The following is a 21654-nucleotide window of genomic DNA, read 5'->3' as shown; positions in this document are numbered from 1 at the left end:
GAGGGATATCTGAGATTGAAATTGTTGCAGACGAGAAGATGGGCACATCTGAATTAATCTGTAGGCTACGCGGGAAGAGAAGAGGTCTCAGTTTCATATCGGAAACTCATCCCACGATCCTGCAGCTTCGTCGACAACAGCCAGCAGACATTTCGAGGAAAACCTCTTTCTAATGATAACATCCAGCTGCTTCCTCTTTTCCCCGCACATACAGCCTATATACATTTAGATAAGGAAAATGAAATAAAATTAATCTTGCACAATACATAATTCGTGTCATATTACATAAATACATATTTGTAAGATCACAACAAATATAATGGAATCTGCTTACTTCACTCTTACTCATACGTCTGAACTAGGGCGTCATTTACGAAGTATTACAAGTCAAGCATATTAGGATAACAGAAATGAGGCAAGATTATTCCCAGAAAAATTCATGAACACATTAACTAACACAACACTGAATCACAAAACTTCTCCCTCTCTACTTTTTTAAAATAGTACCATCACAACACTGGCTAAAGATATGGACACTGCTGTGCAAAACTAAACATGAAATTATCCGTAAAACCGAGAATTTTCACATACATAACCTCAAATATATTTAGATTGAAATAAAAACCCCACATAAGCTACAGAACAGCAGAAATTCCTTCACTGACTCAATGTATTGGGATTTCTACTTTTCTTTTTTTTTTTTTGTGGAACGTTTTTCAGCCTACAACTCAAGAAAAATTATAAAAAAAGAACATTATTCTTTATGTGAGTTGTATCGTTGTTACTCAAAATGCATTCGCTAGATAAATAACTTCAAGTTTTCGTTCATGGTTCATGTTATATTTCTATTACAACATTGATAAAATGGAATGCACAACCTATACTTATAATCAGGCTTAGGATCCGGGACACTTTAGCAAACAATATATGCAAAACTTGACTATAGATTTCCTTGAACACAGTAGAGAAAGATACTGTGAATGTAAACAACGACGTTAATATGCTTCGTTATATTCTACTGTTAATAGTACAATGTAGTGACGGTGGAAAATGAAGTAGAATATATATCTCACAAGTTTTCATGTTGGAAAACCATGTTGAAGAGTAGGGCCTACTGTTTGCAGATTTCTAAGATGTTTGAGTAGCCGCATTACAACAAATGTAAGAGTTCTTAATTGAAGTTTGTTTTATACTATTGTAGTGTGGGAAAAATATGTTTGTGCGAGATCGTGCGTATTTGCTTGTTTTCCGCACAGAACCAATACGCGGTAAGTGTGAAATACCACATTCAGTATTCCCAACGTAACACACATAACAATTTGCAATTTGCCTCTTCTTACCGCTTAAGCGCGACATTCATTTTACTGCTTTAGGCTTTTAACATATTATTTTTAGAGACGTTTAACATTGTAATAATTATAAATTGGAAACTTACCACTGCAATTTCACCTAAATTGCAATGTTAATTATTGTTTTTAAATATTTGCAAAAATTACGTAAAGTCTACTACTCCACGAAACTTATTGCATTCCTGATACAAGTAACATTAAGGAAGCCGTGAAAAAATCAACGAGATTCCAGATGCCGATGTTATTACTGCAATATGTTATATAAATAATTTTGTTAAAATATTAAAATGAAAAATAAATAATTACATAAACTTACCGTTTGTTTTAAGTTCGCATTTATAGACTGGGGAAAAAAAAAAGACAGACGTATATCACGGCCTGCTGGAGTATAGTAAACACAGAAAACATTTTATAGCAACAATGTTGAAGAGAGATATTTTGGTTTTCCGAAGTTGCAGTCATTAAACAGAAACCAACATGGAGATTTCATTGCAACTAATTAGAAATTCGTCTTTCAGGTATGTAATAAACGATCTTCGCACAAAATAATGTACGATACACGAGCAGTATGTTTGTTTTCATGTTCTCGGAAATTAAAAAAGCTCAACTACGTTTCGCTTTTTCAATCTTTTCCTCGAACATGAAAACGTCAACATACCGCTCTTGTAACGTATATTACTATTGTGAAGTAGAAAAATCAATCGACGATAACTTTTTTCCCTTGAAAAGATAAGTGGGTACTTGCAGTGTATGAAATAATCCAAATACATTATACTTAATGTATTAAAAACAACATGTTAATAGAATGAGTGTAGAAAATATTATCACTTGTTAAAGGTTTATGTCTGACTATTCGCGCTCCGTCACGTAGCGTGCGCGTACATTAACATTGTTTATCTTCAAAACCCTACAGTGCTTTAAAAATAAGCATTTATTGTTTTGTTGGATTCATTTACTTCAGGGCCAAACTAAAATGCTTTATCAGTTGCCACCAGTCTTTTCAATTGAACGTAAAGGAACGATTATGTCGCCGCCTTTTCGCAGGATATGAAAAAGACAAGTGAAAGAAATGTCTTGATTACTTTAAAAATAAGTAAGAACGATATTTTTGTAGTGCTAATGTATTAGACAGTGTAACTGACAGAACAATTTCGTTAGAAGTTGAAGTGATGGCAGTGATGCATCAGATGACTTGTCTATCAGCGCGACAATAGTTCAGATTAATGGAGGATAACTCCGTCTCCAGCGCAGCGGTAAGGTTTAGTAACCTCCTACAGCGGAGTTTTGGCAATTGTTATGCTATAAGAATTTCCTACCTATGCTTATACAGTAAATGACGAGAGATAGAAATTAGAAGATTGTTTTTTCCCCCCGAGACCGGGCCATATGATAAAAGAATGAAATTCTGTAACTGAGACAACATGGGTTAACACGTTACGTATCCGATTAAAAGTGAACAGCAATTGGCGTTACGAAAGGCAGTTTTACACAGGCCTACAACATTCCTTCTTGACACCATACGAAAGAAGAAGAAAGAAGGTGGAAAAATAAAAGCACCAAACTCATCCATGAATGACAAGAGACTGAAGTGCAGGCAGATTAGCATAATAAAAAGAAAACATAGGCAAGACGAGGGCTTCCACTGTTCATCATATTAACCAATCCAGTAAGCAATTTCCAGATTCCAACAATCAGGACCCAAATAATGAGTTTCTGATGTCGTCCGCTAGATGGAGAGAAAACAAATCCGAGTATTAATTAGGTTTCTCGGTGGCATCTGTTCTCATTGCACTCCAGACATTGAATTATCGCAGCCTTCTGTTCGAGTTACAATGCGCCAGATTATTTATTTTACGTTATAACGCGTACTAATATTTGATAGTAATGACTTTATTTAATATCGAATTTTATGGGCATAAAACAGTCAAATAAAACAGCCTGTTGCAACCGTCTTGACGTCCTGATTACGAAGATAAATCAAAATCTTACAAGATCAATAAATGAAGGGCAATATAACGACAAATAGACATATTGAAATTTAGACAAAGTAGACACATTCACTGTTCCATAGTTCGTGAGTTGATATGCGGTAGACAGCAATAACATATTTAGCACAGCTTTCTCAGGGAATGAAGAAAAATGGGAGCTCCGTGTCGTAGATTTACGGTAAGTTATAGAGCCCAATGTCTGTGAGGGAGCTCTACAGTCTGTTCAATGAATTTTTAAACCCGGTGGCAAAAATGCATGACCCTACTTAAAAATATATCATTATATTCCGAAGAAGTATAGATTTGATATTTGTACAATTACTGTTATCTTGGTAATGTAGCACGTAAAAATATAGTTTCGTAATATAATATTATTTAGTTTAAGTATACGGCCTACTGCAACTGTTTCCATGCATATTTCCACAAATATATTTTACTTCGAAGTACAGGACAAAATATAGTCAATGGAATTGAACGAGTTATATCAGCTGCTTGTCTACGTGGTTGACGTGAATATGTTGGAAGAAAATCCACAAACTATTAGGGAAAACAGGAATTTTACTCGAAACAAAAAGTAAAGAGACAGGTTTGGAAGTAAATTCCGAAAAGACATAGTATATGATTATGTTTCGTGACCAGAATGTAGTACGAAATGGAAATATAAAAATAGGACATTTATCCTTTCAAGAGGTGGAAAAGTTCAAATATCTTGAAGCAACAGTAACAAGTATAAATTACACTCGGGAGAGAGTAACACAGAATAAATAAGGGAAATGCCTGCTATTATTCGCTTAAGAAGCTTTTATCATCCAGTCTGCTCCCAAAAAAACCTGAAAGTTAGAATTTATAAAATAGTTATATTACCCGTTGTCCTGTATGATTGTAAAACTTGGACTCTTCACTTTGCGGGAGGAAGAGCGCTTAAGGATGTTGAAGAATAATGTTCCTAGGAAAATATTTGGGGCTAAGAGGGATGAAGTTACAGAAGAATGGAGAAAGTTACACAACGCAGAATTGAAGGCATTGCATTCTTCAACTGTCATAATTATCAACAATAAATCCAGACAGGGCAGGAAATGTAGCACGTATGGGCGAATCCAGAAATGCATACATAATGTTAATTAGAAGGCAGGAGGGAAAAAGACCTTTGTGGAGGCAGAGACGTAGATGGAAGGATAATATAAAAATGGACTTGAGGGAGGTGAAATATGATGATAGAGACTGGATTACTCTTGCTGGAGATAGGAACTGATGGCGGGCTAGTGTGAGGGCGGTAATGAACCCTGGCTTTTCTAGTTTCAGGCCTATTTAACAACTTCCCAAAGTTTAGGTCCTAAATCCACATAGAAGTGGTATTTAAAATTCAATTACCAAACAGATACAAATAAGGCTTTGTAAATATATAGTTGACTTTGAAGTTATTTTACCGAAACGTTAAATTTTCCATGTCCAAAACTACCGAGACTAAAATCATGACATTTTGCACAAGGGTTAATGTAACCAAGATATAAAATTGACGAAAGAATGCTCAAAAACGTACTTAGAAGTAACTTTTTATCAGGCATTAGCTTTGCTTCTAGAACTTTAAATTTTTAAGACATGTAAACAGAAAAAAAAACATACGTATGTATCTAAGAAGAATTTGTTTAAAAATTTCAAGTCTTTATCTTAGATAGTTTTAGGGAAAAATGTACACGAGTTATTAAGTGTATTAAAATGTAATAACTCCACTACTACAGTACGATTATTTAATCCTGACAGTCGCCGGCACTGTGTGCCTAGATCAGGCGAGTCCATTAAGTTACGTCAAGGGATGTTCAGGTCAGTCCGTCGCCTGCATTCAGAGCGATCGGATATCACGCATGAGGGATAGCGTTGTTTTCAGTACAGTTTAGTTGTATTGCATTCCTTTACCGAACGCTCACCCTCATCTCTACTCCGGAACTCTCCCCACTACTCCTATTACTTCCCCCCTTTCGTGTCGCTGAGCTGTCAGGACTAAATAATCGGTCTGTACGTTATACTGAGGAAAAGTGATGCGAAGAAAATTCAGTATACGGACAACACTTCCAATGTGCATGCAAAATTGCAACTCTCTACAATGAAAATTGCGTTATTGGTCAAATATTTTGTAAATGACTTCATTTTTGCCTACGTCCCCTATTAAAACATGTAACTATTATATTATCTCATGTGATACTCCACTGACTTCATATATTACATTTCTTTCATATATAACGAAAGTTTAGGGTCATTAGTAACTCTCCTGTTCTTCGCCAGAGTTTATCAGAAAGTTTGTTAGCATCTATACCTCCTCAATTTTTATTGTGAGTGCAAAGTGGTGTATGAAATATCCACAAAGAAATCTGATATAAACGTACTTCTTCTTCATTACTGGAAACTGAATTATAAAACCGAAGTTACACCTAGAGGAAGAATGCATGAACACTTCACGCTAGTTCATGGTCTGAACAATAACGATCTGCCACGCTTCACAGGACCTTCACTACAGGATATTGAGAACATGTTGAGTTTTCTGTAAGAAAATCCACCAGAAATAAGGCTGGCAAGTTGTGACAAAAACTTGGTTCTTTATAATACATTTTAACTGCTACATCAAAACCCATGATAAAACCGAAATATCCTAGGCATATCCGATGAACTAACAGCAAAACAGGCCCAGAGCTGAGTTGACATCTAATGTCGGCTAATCGTCAATCCCATGGATGACAGATTTATCTAGCGAGTCGTCACATGCTATGAAATATGGCTTTATATGCTCTACTCTAATATCCAAAAGCAATGACCATAACACATCCAGTCTGCATTCTGTTTGATCCATTGCTAAGTAAGATTGGTTCCATTGGAATCTAATGTCGTGCAACTGTTTGCAGTGGGAGAATTAAGTGCACTTTTGAGTTAAGACACATAAAGGCCAGTTACTGCTCAAAATTTTGCTGAATAGTTTCAGCGAATTTATGCTATCTTGTCTCCAATACAGCCGCACTAGTTAAACCAAAACAAACAACTTTTCAACACGAAGACGCTTGATTAATATTCTTCAAACTAGGCTGTGGTGCTGACAGGAGTTTTTGGCAAAGTCGGATTTTGTAGATATGCACCGGTAACACACCGAGTTCGATATAAAATCTTTTTAAGAAATCCTTATTTAAAATCTTCATTAATCTGTTAGCCACCAGCGATTTCATGCTCAGGGATATCAAGTGACGTAGGCCAAATGTTGTGAGAATAATGCTTTCAAGTTTGGCACATGTCTTCAGCAACCGATACTGCTCAAAATTTGCAGTATATTTTCAGAAAATGTATGCTATTTTGTCTCAAATACAAATGAACTCCAGTTAAACCAAAGCGAATGACTCCCTCGCAGTATGCATGGATCGGTGGTCGAATGAACATCGTACGCTTGCAGTTTTAGCACGTTCCACCCTTACAAGGTGCAAGTGGTGCATGAATTATTGCCTAGAGATTTAGACTTGCATCTGTAAGCAGCTTCTGGAAATGATAAACACAACTCCATTTCCTGAACCATTTGATGATGACGGATGAGGCACACTTCCATTTAAATGGCTATCAACAAACATAACTTCCAGGTACTGGGACGAAAGACCACATCATACCCAAAAAGTTACTGATGTAGAGTGTCTTTTACGGTATGCCTGGTCCCTATATATTTTTGAAAATGACGTCGGTGGGACTGTCACAGTTTCAGCAGATCTATATGAGGCAGTGTTACAACAGTTCGTAACAATGAAACTACGCAGCAAGAATATCAATAGATAGCCGATGGGGTTTCAACAAGACGGTGCAACCGCTCACACAGCAAGAACTTTCATGGCAACTTTGCACTTTTTTTCTCGATGTGATGATGTAAACCACCCGATTTATCCGCCTGCGATTATTTCTGTGGAGATTTCTGAAATCTAGAGTCTATGCAAACAGGCCAGCAAGCATCTACAGAATTGAAACGCGACATTCGTACCGAAATCGAGGCAACAACACAAGAAACCCTACGTAAGAAAGATTATGGCTAATGTATGTGTTCGTGCGGAAGATGCATTGCGAACAATGGTAGTGATCTAATGGTCGTGATTTACAAAAAGTTACTCGTGTAAGGAACGGTATCAAGTGTTCTTTGCAATAGTGTATACAGTAGAACCCCGATTATCCGTCAACTTATTAACCGATTGGCGGATTATCCGACTGTCTTTCTCTAGCTCTTTATTGCAGAGAACATATGAAGTGCTGTACGTAATATTAGTACATATCTGTTCTGCAGAGGGTTATTAATTACAAGTCTTTACCCTTACACAGTATGTAGTAGGAGTACTTTCGTTATTGGCAACAGGCACATTTACTTGTGGGAGGGGGTGTTTCTTTCCCTCAACTTGTAAAATAGTTACTACATGCTTTGAAAGAAATTACCCCACGAACTTTCAACCCATGTACCATTCAGATCTTATCCTATTCGAGTGGCCGTACTGTGTACTTCTATGGAAATAACTTCCACGGGTGTCAAAAGAAAACGTGTTGTGCTAATTATCGAAAAAAAATACAAATAATTGAGAAATTTGAGGAAGAAACTGTGGCTCATTTCACATCAGAATACGAGATTAGCGTTACATCTGTGCGCTATTTATTAAAAAAAAAATACAAGAATAAAATTGTACAAAGTACGAGTACGCAAATCTACAACATGAGACTCCTACTTTTCCTACCTGCAGACAAACTACACTCTTGGTCCTCAAACCCCGTCGTTGACGATACTTAAAACACTGGAGTTCTGATTCATTACCTAGCATGTTAAAGACAACATTACGGAGTAAATTACGAAATTGTAGTTATGTTTATTTGGCCATTATTCAGTCTATCATTCAATACGGTATAATTGTTTGGGGTGGAAATACAAAAATTAATCTTAGTCCGTTAAATTTACTACAAAAACGAATAATTAAAATTTCTTTGAAGAAACGTTTCGATTATCCAACTAAATTAATTTATTCTGAATTTAATGTATTTAATATTGAACAAATTTATAAGTATACGCTGTTAAAATTTTATCATAAAAATCGTAATAAGTTTGTATTACAGACACATAATTATGACACAAGACGAAATATTAATTTAACATTAGTAGAACCTAAATGTCTCATATCTGCTGGTCTAAAGCATAGCATTGATTTTGGCCCTCGGTTGTACAATGCTTTAACTAAATTACATCCAGAACTTCTAACATGTAACCCACTAACATATAACAAGAAAATTAAAAACGTGTTAATATCTTCAATTTGATTAAATAAATTTATAGCCTATGTGTATGAATTACGTTGCAGGAAATATGACCATGCACGGAGGCAATATGGAATTCGGCCGACATTACGTGACGCTCTTGGAAATGATTTTAATTGTGCAAATGCAGTTCTGAGATTTTTATCAAATACAGGTTTGGATAAGGTGATTTAGTTTTTCATTGATCCGTTTTACTCATCCTCCGGACCCTTTACATCCGGAGGTTACATTTGTTGTTTTATATTTGATTTTACATTGTTGACATTTCGGACTTTATACATCCGAATATTTTATAAAATTTTATGGTTTTAAAATTTAATTTATCTGTTGTGGCCTTAGTTTTATTGTTTTATTTGTTCGTCTTGACTACCACCTAGTGTGGTAGAATTGCTCACTTTTATGATTCTGTAGAAATCACTTTATGTATACTGCATTTGTGTGCCTCGTTTTATCGTGACAACGCTTTTTAGTTCTTTTAGCACTCTGATTATTATATTATTTATGTATTTGTTACATTAAGAATTTTAGATAAGGGCGCAAATAGCCATAGTAGCTGACGCGCCCTTCTTAAACCCTACTACTACTACTGTATGAATTAATCAACCTATATTATATTTGTATTCTATAATTTTGAAATATAGTCCTACTTTTCACGTGCGATATTATTCTTCTCTAGTGTTAATATTACATTATATAATTCCATTGCCGCTGTAATTTAAATTTTAGTTCCTATTTTATTTTACTTATTTATTATTATTATTATTATTATTATTATTATTATTATTATTATTTTATTGTCTATATTTCTCTTATATAAATATTGTATTATATAATTTCTGTAACTGTAATTTTAATTTTATTTCCTATTTTATTTTATTTTATATTCTCTTATAGGCCTATTAATATTATATCTGAACTGCGACCGAACACGAGCGCTGCTCATTCGGTCTCAAATTTTGTTAATACTACTGTATCTCCTTTTTTTTATATTGATTGCATTATTTTATTTCTATTTCTCTTGTTTGTTTGTAATTATATACTTTATTCTGTATATTTAAATTTCATCATCATTATCATCATCCTTCACGAATTAGGCCTCTGTAGACCTGTTTCGGCCCCATCTAGCAGTCTTCTTAAAGGTCTTCCTGGTCGACGATGTCCTCTAGGTTTATATTGCATCATAATTTTTGGGATTCTTGAATTTTCCATTCTTCTTACATGATCTAGCCAATTGAATTTGTATCTGCTGATTTTTTCTTCTACTGACTCTACTTCTAATTGTTCTAAAATTTCTTCATTCCTTTTTCGGTCTAAAAGAGTATATCCTGCTGTCCTCCTCAAAAATTTCATTTCCGTTGCTTTGATTCTGTTCATGTCTTTTTTCTTTAATGACCAAATCTCGCTTCCGTATAAAAGGGTGGGTAATGCCCAGGCCGATGGATTTTTTTATATTTAAATTTAAATAAATAAATAAATAAATAAATAAATAAATAAATAAATAAATTACGAAAATCTTTCATTTACGGATTATCTGATTTTATGGATTAACCGTTAAGTCCATCCCCTTCATTACCACGGACAATAGAGGCTCTACTGCACTAATAACATGTAGTTATGTCAAATGTTGAAATGTAATGTTTAAAATGGGTCACTGTTTCTGTTGCATCCTGTATAATTCTTCAAAAGCTTGAAGAAGAATCTATTGAATAAACGAGACCAGTTACTGTGAGTTCAGGAGTTAAACTTTACAATTCCACAGAATTCTTGAAGTTTTGTTTCCATATCCCAAAGGACCACTGTAAATTCCATCGATATAAAACCACGGTTTGTTACGGTCTGATGCGCTTTCGAAGGGGTTATTCACAGTATCCCCCCGTGCGCTAGGATTTAAACAGGCCGAGCTATCCATTTTCCCCTGGTTTCATTTTATTTCCAGCTTACTGTGCTAACATTACTTACTGTTTATGCTAAGAACCGACCAGTATGCCGTGAATTAAACGCTCCCAGTCACAACATTCCAAACTCTGATACAGCGTTAGTTAGAAAGTTATTGAAATTTATATTTTCCCCGCCATTCATAAAATATTTTGATATAATACCTCTTGCACAAAAGGAAAGATCTATAACTGAAACTCGATTAATATATTTCAGTATTATTTGTATTTATCCTGGTAATAATGAACAGTTTGACTCGTAGACATTTTGTTTTTCAGCATTAACTTCCCATGATTGTACGAGGTTTCGAAGAGAACGGCAGTCACGTAGACCTTCGGCCCCCCTATTACCAATAATGCATAACACAATGTCAATACGGCGGTTGCTGTCGTCTGCGATACATCGAACTTTTCTGTTGATTTTCGAGTTCGTCATTTTTTCTGGTTATTATATGCTTATTTAAGTTGTGTTAACTCTCGCTAGTGGTTTTATATTTTATTTTATCCGTATTAGTATTTATTTTATTATTGTAAATATTTTTGTATTATTATTATTATTATTATTATTATTATTATTATTATTAATGAATTAATTCGTATTAATATTTTTGTATCATCTCCGTCACGATTATTGTTATTATTATTATTATTATTATTATTATTATTATTATTATTGTTACAATTATTTCTAACATCAACATTATTATTGATCTCTTTAAAATTAATGTAGACTACTGGACTGTACCCGAGCACGAGCATATGCTCATTTCGGGTAGGCCTATATATTCATATGTATAATTTCAAATGTAAATTGTGAATAAATCTGAATTTCAATTTGATTTGATTTGATAGCTAAAGGAATTAAAGTTACACTAATAATGATATTTATTCTCGTTTCTGTCCCTTTTGACTTCTTACAAAGCATAAGTTATATTTAAATAAGATAACAAATTTTCACAATTTCAACAATGTAACAATAATACTTATAATTACTACCATTCAATTCTGATTGGAATCATTACTAAATCTATATGGCAATAAATGAAAGAAAAAAAAAACACGCGTCTGCCTCAAACTGACTAAGAGAAAATACAGAATTCAGACTATCATATTTATTATCACTACAGACCTACGTTTGGTTACTTTGACAAGTTAGATGTACTGTATATGGATCATACTAGATTCGCTTTGAACGGAGAGCTCTGATTCGTCTCCCCTCTCCGTTTTTTGTGTTTATGTCTAATTATTTGTGCGTCTGCTTGTATAGGTACTGAACAATGAGAAAAGTACTGACGTAAAAAACATACTGTTACGTGGATTTAATAACAAACTAAATTTAATTTTTTTTATTAATTTGTCCTACAGAATATCATCTGTAATATTGACAGTTAATTTTTCTCCTCAAAAAGTTTAATTGTCAATATTACAGATATTATTCTGTAGGACACATTAATAAAAAAATCTTTAATATTCTCATAGCTAGCAGTGCATATTTCTGTACAGATTAATGTGCACTTAACTGCGGAATCCCGGCCAAACAGTCACTCATTTGAGTGCGCCCCTAGTATAATAGAAGTTGACTTGGACATAAAAAGTCAACGTATGCGCCTAACTTGGAGTCAGGCCAGAAAGGGAAATATCGAAGGAGGAGAGTTCGGCCCGGTGCTGTGGACTGAATTCGGCGTAGCTCAGGGGTCAGAGCGCTTGGTACGTAGAACCAAGGACCCGTGTTCGATCCCCGGCGCCGGAGCGAATTTTTCTCAAATATTAATTATTACACTAAATTTTTATTTAAAGCCGCCTTATGGGTAACACAAGATTATTATTACAATAAGTAAAAAACGCATCTAGATTCCAGATTTACCACTTTTTTTACAATAAATTTTTCATCCAAAAAGTAAAAAACATTGCTCATTATTTTTCTCCTAGTTTTACAGTTTAGAATATTTAAATTGCAATTTTAAATATATATATATATATATATATATATATATATATATATTTATTTATTTATTTATCAAAGTGTAAATGAGTTTAAAAGGAAATACTGTAATAATTAATTTTTTCAAATGATTGAAATTTGAATATTCACAATTGAAAATGAGTTGATATTAAAATGTGTGTCTGATGCCTATCCACTTCACTTAACGAGATTCGGGTTCCACATACTACGGATAGATGGCGGGACTGTGACCCATTTTAAGTTGTACACCACTTCGGCAGGCCATGTTATGCATGATGTGTATCTGTGAAGAGTTACGTCGTGTACTAGGTGAGTGTATGTGTAAGAGTTCGTGTAAATATATTGTAGGGAATGGGTGAGGATGATTGTGAAGAAGAAGGGAGAAGGGGAAACCTGTTCCGGCACGTAGCCTACTCCTGTCCAATTACACCAAGGTGGCCGCCAGGCTTAACGTCCCTATCCGATGGACGAATCACTACCAAAAGTGACACATGCCTTCTCTTCATATGCACTGCGGAGATATTTGGGATTTAACCCAGGCATATTGGTGCACAATTTAGTGATTAGAAGTTGTACATGAAAATTTCTGACCCCGGCGGGAATCGAACCAGGGGCGGCTAGTCTGGAGGCAGGCGCGCTACCACAGAGGTAACTAATGTATAAAACATATTTTGGCCTTGACGTTTAAGTTGCTTTTTACAATGCCTACTGACTTTATAAGCATATCCCACAAATGCTGCAACTAAACTACCTGAAATAAATAGTAGGCCTATCTGTAACAAAAAAAAAAACGAAAACGAAACTGGATTTTTACTAACATTTTTAATATTAACTTGCCTATACCTCTGGATCAACGCCGTTTGATACCCCCTTCCACGACTGGAGTTCGATGATACTGGCGTAATATACAAACAAATCACTTTACTAGGTATAGGAGGGAAGAAAAGTAGTTCATCCACATACGTAAACTTGGAAATATCGCTCTTTTGAGTTTGATCATTTTCATTAGGTTTTTGTTTAATCAAAATACAGTACAGTATTAACAATGAGTGTTTTTACTCACGAACTTAGCTGTCCATGCGGACATAGGCTATTCATTGTGCAGTGTATATTTTACTGTCTACAGCACATTAGCGTACAGTATAGACAATGAAGTTAAATTGAAAAATAATCATAATATGGATATTTAAACAAATTTTTGAAAATGATGGCCGTTCATTTCGATACAGGCTTCAGTTCTTTTGTGCATATTATCGCACTATGGACTATTGTACCTAAACCCAATTAGGCCTACCAGTTTCGTCCTTCGTACTAGTAACTCATATTGAAATAATTCTGTACCTACTCTATAAAAGAGTACCTTACGTACTGTAAATTCAATCTTCACTTCTGTCCGATCTGAAAAGATAAAATTACTCAGACATACTATCTACTGTTCGTCCAAGTGGTCATATCGTAGAGTCTAGAAAGGGAGGAAATCACGTGACAGTTAATTACTTAACGATGCCCTTTAACTTAAATTATTTTAAACAGTCGTATAATATTACGTAGACGTTCAATTCCTAACAGAAATTAATGTTCTGAGAAAGGAGCTAAGAAAGCCCAGCCACTAGCTGACGAATAAAAGCTCGTGGGGAAAACCGGAATACGACGTAGGCAAATGGACGACAGTACCTGTGCGAAAATGATTCAACATTGAAAGCTCTTTCGTCACTGGAAAACACGAACATATTTTTGGAACGTACTGTTTACTATGACCGTAAGGCTACTATGACTGTATATGCGGTCTTGGTTCTGTGTGGTTGAACTTCATTAGTAGAGCGGGTGGGAGTGAAGTACATTAAAAAACTCAGGTACAATAAAAATTGAAGTAAAAATAAAATGACATCCCTGTATGTATAATATATATATATATATATATATATATATATATATATATATATATATATATATATACAGTAGTGGCAAAAAAAACAGGACCGACCCTTGTAGCTAATGCTACAAATTCATGTTCTGGGAATAAGTTAATTAAGTAGTAAAATATCGCTGCAATCGAAAAGTATTGGGAATATATTTGAATAAGGAACAAAAAAAAACTTTCCTTCCCAGACAGGATTCGAACCACGAAAGTCTAAGTAACCAGTCTATCGTGCTCTGGAGTGAACAAGGCTCTGAAATTAGCTACAGGGGTCGGTCTGGATTTTTTTTGCCACTACTGTATACTTTTACTTCTTTAGTTTTTCTATTCACTCCCCAAATGTTTCCCCACATATTAGTTAACACCCTGTATAATCCCATTAAACTCTTCTTATAAGCAGATAACGAAACAAGCAAACGAAGCAAGAAGATGAAGCAATAAATATCCCCCGATGTAATTATCTTCTATTTGATTAATAAGAAAAAAATAGCATTTAAAATACAAGTTTTCCTCTAACAATTTCGAAGACAGACAAGGCCTCATTTTACAGGGAAGAAAATAATCTCGGCAAACACAAAGTAAACGGGTAATTACAGCTCTTGCCTACTTCGTGCCTAAAACAAATTTCAAATATCCTGTACCGTGCTAATATTTTAATCGGTTCAAAGTACTGTATGAATGATACGCAAAGTATCTCCGTGCACGGAAGGGTTTAAAGCCGAGATTTATGTTGCGCTGTCCCAACACACAATACCTACAAAATGCTTCAAGACCCCACCGTCCACGCCCACTGGCTCTCTCCAGTGTTGTGCAAAAATAAGTAGTAAGCAAGCAGTGAGGTAGTTTTATTGGCCTTTATAACCTCTGTAATAATGGACTGTCTTGAGAGTTTCCTTCCTATTGAAACAGACACGCAATGCTGCAGGACAGACTGTTTCGGTCACAGAGGGTGGCAACACTGCCTTCATGTCCTGATTTGAAAATTCATTTAAATTCTTCCCACTTCCTTCCAAATCCCTTCTCACTGTTCGAAAAACTCTGCTACAGCACAGTGTGCATTCACACACAGAATAAAAGTGTAACTAAAAGTTTACGATGATGTACAGCAGTCATGTCAACTGGTGCCCATAGGCGCAAGCGCGCGCTTTATAGTGGAAAGGAAAGAGACAGACGAAAGATGTAGTATATGCCGCTTGGTCGAGCCATATACAAGGATGGTCATCACTGATGATTTGGATAAAGGGAAGAGAACTTATTAAAACTGTATCCATGTTAATTTTTAGGTTTGTCTAATAACTTTAAGTGCATTATAAGAATGTAAGTTTTAATTTTAATGCTCATTTTTTACAAGTTTGCTTTTTTATTCAAAAGGAATATTTTCTCAACTAATTTTTACAGAAAAGTGAAATTTTCAGATATGTTTATTTAGTAGCCTTACAGGTACTGAAACAGTGTTTTCGTAAATCTAATATATATATATATGGTAAATGCATATTACTGAAGATAGTGTATTGACAATTTTGAAAATACTCACATGGAAAATGTTTGTAAGGACATGAATTAACAAATCATGTACTGTTACATCATAAACAAAAGATATGTGTCCATGTGTTGTAAAAACGTAAGCTCTATAGCTTCAGCAGATTTCGAGAAAATATTTTAATATTCTGATGATAGGAAGTTTCGCACCAATATCACCTTAAAAGCATAATGCGATTTGTTATGTAATATTAGTTACAGTTAAAACATATCACTTACCTAGGTAACTTTGCTTTGTACTATAATATTCTTTTGATTAGTTTATTGATTAGGCGTACTTTTGCAAGGCTAAAGATACCATCAATATCAATTCCAACTTATGACATAATCTCTTTCTATTTATGAATGATGAGTTTCATTCACTTAGTACAGTATAGTTGTACTACTATGGAATTTATTTGAACATTCCTTCTTAACTCTTTATTATGTTATTAACATTTAAAACACAACTGCAATATTAAAAAATTAATGTTAGTACTTTTGTTTACAGACAATATAAATAATATCAAACAGAAAGAAGCCATAAAAGAATAACGACATAACATTTCACATTCGGTTTGAAATTTGTGCACCACTGTCTTCTTAATCCAACAGGCTGCTTATTCATATACATAATCCTTCCACCTTCCATACCCAGCGCTTGATACCCCCGCACGACGTAAAAGGTCAGAAAAATGCGCTTGCTTTGACATCACTGATGTAAAGCCTTGGTTTTTATGAACCGACGCATGCGAGTTGCGTGGCCCGCCTCGCACAAATCCGGACTACACGAGAGATAGTGAGTGGTTTCTATAACTGCGAGGTACGCAGACCTCGCACCTCGCAGTTATAGAAACCACTCACTATCTCTCTTGTAGTCCGGATTTGTGCGAGGCAGGCCTCGCACATCGCAACTCACATGCGTCGGTTCAGAAAAACCAAGGCTTATAAATATATTTATTATTTCAACAGTACTTTTCTTCATTTCATTCTTTTCCAAACTGTATGTAACCGTCACATTTACTAATTGCCATCAGTTGCAGTCCAGCGGAATGCCACCTTCCAGAATACAGAAAGTGCAATAAACAAAGACGGAAACACACAGGTACACACAAATATAGAATGATGACGATGATGATGATAACACGGAGAATAACAAGGAATTTGTTCTTTCGGTGTTGGACCCCGGACTCATTTCACCGGCATTATCACCTTCATCTCATTCAGACGCTAAATAACCTAGATGTTGATAAAGCGTCGTAAAATAACCTACTAAAAAACAAGGAATTTGTTGGAAGCAGAATAGCGTGTACATACTAGGCAACACAAAACTTTCCCACGCACAATCTAGGGGAAATGTATACAGTTTTCCTCGGTAAATAAGCTCCATCTATAACAGTAAAAGATCCGCGGCATTTATCTTAGCGAAATCTGGATACAAATACATACAAACGTGGATTTTTTTTATTTTAGTAGGTTATTTTACGACGCTTTATCAACAGCTTACATTATTTAGCGTCTGAATGAGATGAAGGTGATAATGCCGGTGAACTGACTCCGGGGTCCAGCACCGAAAGTTACCCAGCATTTGCTCATATTGGGTTGGGGGAAAACCCCGGAAAAACCTCAAACAGGTAACTTACCCCAACCGGAAATCGAACCCGGGCCACCTGGTTTCGCGGCCAGACGTGCTAACCGTTACTCCACAGGTGTGGACTACAAACGTGGATACATATAATTATTTCCTGGCAATACTTGAATACGCCTACAACTTAGCTACTGCTGGTTATGGAATGGAATGAAATGGAATTGAATTTAACTGAGGGGGGCACTAATGGCCCAGCACTGCGACCTGTTGAGATATATTGCTCCAACCCTCGATATGGAATGAGTTGCGTGCCACAGATCCCCTACGCGCACCAACCCAACCACATGACTCCTTTAACGACCGGTCCCTACAGCGACAGAAAACTTCACGACTAAATTAAATGGTTCTACACAAATTTGTTCTCTGTTTTGGGAACATATCTGGCGTGGAATATTTTGCTGTATGTCTAAGGCAACTATTTCCTTCAACGTTGATACTGTAGTGTCACAGCTACGGTTTTTGGCAAGTGTTATTATCTTCCTCCCGCCTTAAAATATTCACAGATATTTTCAATGAGTTTAGCTAACTGCGCGCATATGTGTTTACTGCGTCCAATTGTTGACATGCAAAATTCATTTCCATCATTACTATTAATATTTTGAAACACAGGCACCAAGGGAGGACACAAAACAACAGACGTAGGGCCTACACTTTAATCTCAACGCGAAACTTAGTTTCTACTCATAAGCAAATTATATTAACTCGCCTTTTCTTCAAGTAACGTGTTGCAAGAGCGTTTGTTTGCTTGCATTTTTCAAACTATCATGTATAGATATGCTTCATTGGCTCAAACCTGGACATATACTACCCCTTCCTATAGCTAAAACATCAGTGAAAGAACAGTGCTCCTGAGGCAAACAGTAGATGGACTTTCAAATTGCTGTGTATTCTTATAGGGAGTTCTTAATTCTAAGAATAATTCCCCAATTTTATCTCAAATCCATCCACTTATCCTTCCGGCTATAAATCATTTTATATCTATTATATCATAAAACCCTTTCTTAAGTAGATATCAGCTGTATACTACGAAATTATATACCTTACACCGTTTATTTTACACGACCCTTGTGGAATTGTTTCCTCACAAAAAAGAACCCCTTGTTTTTTTAACAAGGGGCAATTTCTAAACCCGTAATTTCAACATAAATTCTTACGAGATGAATTATAAGATATCTGCTTGGTCCTCGATCATCGCACACATTTAATGTGAGAGTCACTGTTGTTTTGAGCAGATCTTGAACAGAGAATATGGCATGTCACGACCAGGGACTGTCCTGAATTTTAGCTTCAGGAAAGATATCCCGAATGCATTTTTAATTTCTTGCAAATGTCTTCAAATTTTTAATATTACTGATAAAAATTACAGCTCTTCTCTGCGGAAATTTTTTATAGGATAAGTAACATTCAAATTCAATCAGCTTTTTATTAACTGTCAGCAAAGTGACACAGAAACAGTAATGAAGTATTTGCTGAAAAGGGGATATAAATTGGAAGATTCTGGCATCCACACAATCATTGTTATTACGCAAATTTGCCTTCAAAAAAGCTGGAGGAAAATGACAGTTTCACCTCTCCTTTAGCCTCCAATAAGTGGGTTAAATTTTTTAAAACTTGAGCAAGATTCAGAATTACTGAAGATGACTCAGTTTCATTTTTGTTCACCTGGCCATAAAGCTCGTGTAGAAAACATTTTTTTCCCTTAATGATAGTCAATGGATTGATGGAAGAAAAAAGCTTAAGGGGAGAGGATGGTATTTTTTAAAACTTTTTCCCTATTTGGTGTCAATTATTAATTTTTTCTATGTAGAGCTAATAGCTGTGGAAACTCAACCAAATAAAAATATTTTGAAAAAAAAATTATTTGGAGGCCCAAATTTGAAAAAAGAAATATACCCAATGCAAGATTGTACTAAAACCCATATATCTAAACCGTTTTTCAAGATAGATTCAAACAGTTTTCTGCAATGTATTTGCAAAATCATATTCTACAAACTGTCTGTAACAGAATTTTAGTCCCTACGTTTGTAAAATAAACAATTAAAATTTAATAACAAATTTCTGATTTCCTTTCTTGAAAACAAACGGACCTATTTTTAAAATGAAATCAATTAACAAAATTCTGTTGCAGAGAAAAGTTTCCTAATAGTCTAAAGAATGTGTGTTCTAAATTTCATGCATGTATCTTTAATAGTTCAGAAATTATATCCATTTTCGTCTGGCAATGTAGCAAAAAAAAATGAAGTTACTGGAAACCGATAAAAGCGGGCGTGTGATTTAAAAATCCATAGCGCAGGAAGTTTAAAAATGGCGTCTCAACATACGATAAGGGCACAAATACCCACAAAATTTTAAATATTTAATCTCAAGCCTGTATATATCAAGGAAAAAAAATAGGTTTTTGCCTAAATTCCGCTCTCTAGTTATAAGAAGTTGCACACAAAATATTAATGTAAATATAAAAAAATATGTAACTAAAAATAAAATCATGTTATTGTTATTTTGTTGTTATATTAATACGACATCTCCAGATATTGTAATTAATTATTCGTATATGCAATAGGGGTGTGGAAACCGTATGTGTGTAGTTTCGTCGCGTCAGAATGCCCTGAATTTTTGTGTTATTGGTATGCAAACCCTGTTCACGACGGACATTGCGCGGAACTTTTTCTAATCATTCTGGATTTTGTCGATAGATGACGCGACGGAATGTTACAAGCCGAGAGCCCCTATACAGGTGAACACTGTCACAATTCGATGGGACACCACTCACACAAACGCACTACGTCAAGTGTTGTACCGTGCTCGCTGCTCGAGAGTTCTGATGCCGGGCTACCCACAAGGTCGGCGGGGTAGATCCCGGACTAATGAGATGTTCAAGCCATTGATGACCTGAGGGGGGCGGCCATCTTGCTTCCCATCGCACGCATGCAACGCAAGAAGACAAGCCATTACATTTTTTATGGTACAACATCTTCCAAAAGTTTGCTGCAATATCCTTCCAGGTACTATTAGACAACGGACTGACTTGCGTTAATTCCTGTTCACGATGTCGAAAGTGGCACTTGAGACTTAAAAATGCCGTATACCAGTTCCCAAACTTTTGAGTATCACGAACTCCATGAAGCCCACATTTATTTCTGGCGGATCCTGAAAATGTAGGGGTTTTCAAATATAAGAAGTAACTTCAATTCTTCATATTTTCTTCTTGACACTGGCTTATTACAGCAGAAATTTCCATTTTTCGCATCACCATGACGACTTTATATCCGATTGTCTATTGTAATCATATTCAGAGGTCTACATCGGACGTTTTCGCTCGAGCGCCAAGTAGTTCATAGCATAATCCGATAAGTAGCGCATGTGCATGAATGGTAAAATTGTCGCGAGCGATAAATTTTTGAACGGTACAAGCCGTGCGTTAGACATTCGTTCTTGTAACAGTGACAATTGTGTAGTAACATCATAGATGTTTATCATTTCAAAACTTTGCAGTGTTCAACTAACCTCTCCATAGTACAACTACAAAAGTTGCTTTAAAATGTAGTATAAATGTTGTGGGTAAATGTTTCCCCCCCCCCCACACAGGAGTGATTTTACCACAGTACAGTATCATCTACAAAAGAAAATATAGGCCATTACCACCATATTTCTTCAGCTCAATTTTCAACAAATTATTAATATGTATTATAAATATAATTGGTCCTAATACTGTACCTTGTGGAATTCCAATATCCATCAATTTATAATTGCCATTATAATTGCCAATTTTGACTTTTTCATATCTATTTCCTAAATATGAACGAAAGAGTTTGAGTAAACTCCTCTAATACCAATGTTTTCTAATTTTGAAAGAAGGATATCATGATTAACTGTATCAAACGCTTTTTTCAAATCAAGAAATATTCCTAAACATTTATTTCCAATATCTAATTTTCTCATAATATTTCATGTAACAGCTTGAATAGCTTAGATGTACGAAATTGTATCATATCGTATTTAGCATAAATTTCGCGTTTTGTGTATTCTACA

The 21654-nt window shown here is 35.1% G+C and overlaps 1 protein-coding gene across 11 annotated transcripts in view; it reads right to left on the bottom strand.

Moving 5' to 3' along the window:
- The window catches only part of PlexB (plexin B), a 1260445-nt gene that overhangs the window by 975719 nt on the left and 263072 nt on the right, over window positions 1–21654 (bottom strand). The gene's annotated exons all lie outside the window — the stretch shown is intronic.

This window comes from Periplaneta americana, chromosome 10 (genome assembly GCF_040183065.1).
Source record: "Periplaneta americana isolate PAMFEO1 chromosome 10, P.americana_PAMFEO1_priV1, whole genome shotgun sequence".
In the NCBI taxonomy this organism is placed as follows: domain Eukaryota; kingdom Metazoa; phylum Arthropoda; class Insecta; order Blattodea; family Blattidae; genus Periplaneta; species Periplaneta americana.
Note: the sequence above shows the minus strand (reverse complement) of the source record. Positions and strands in the feature narration are given on the sequence as shown.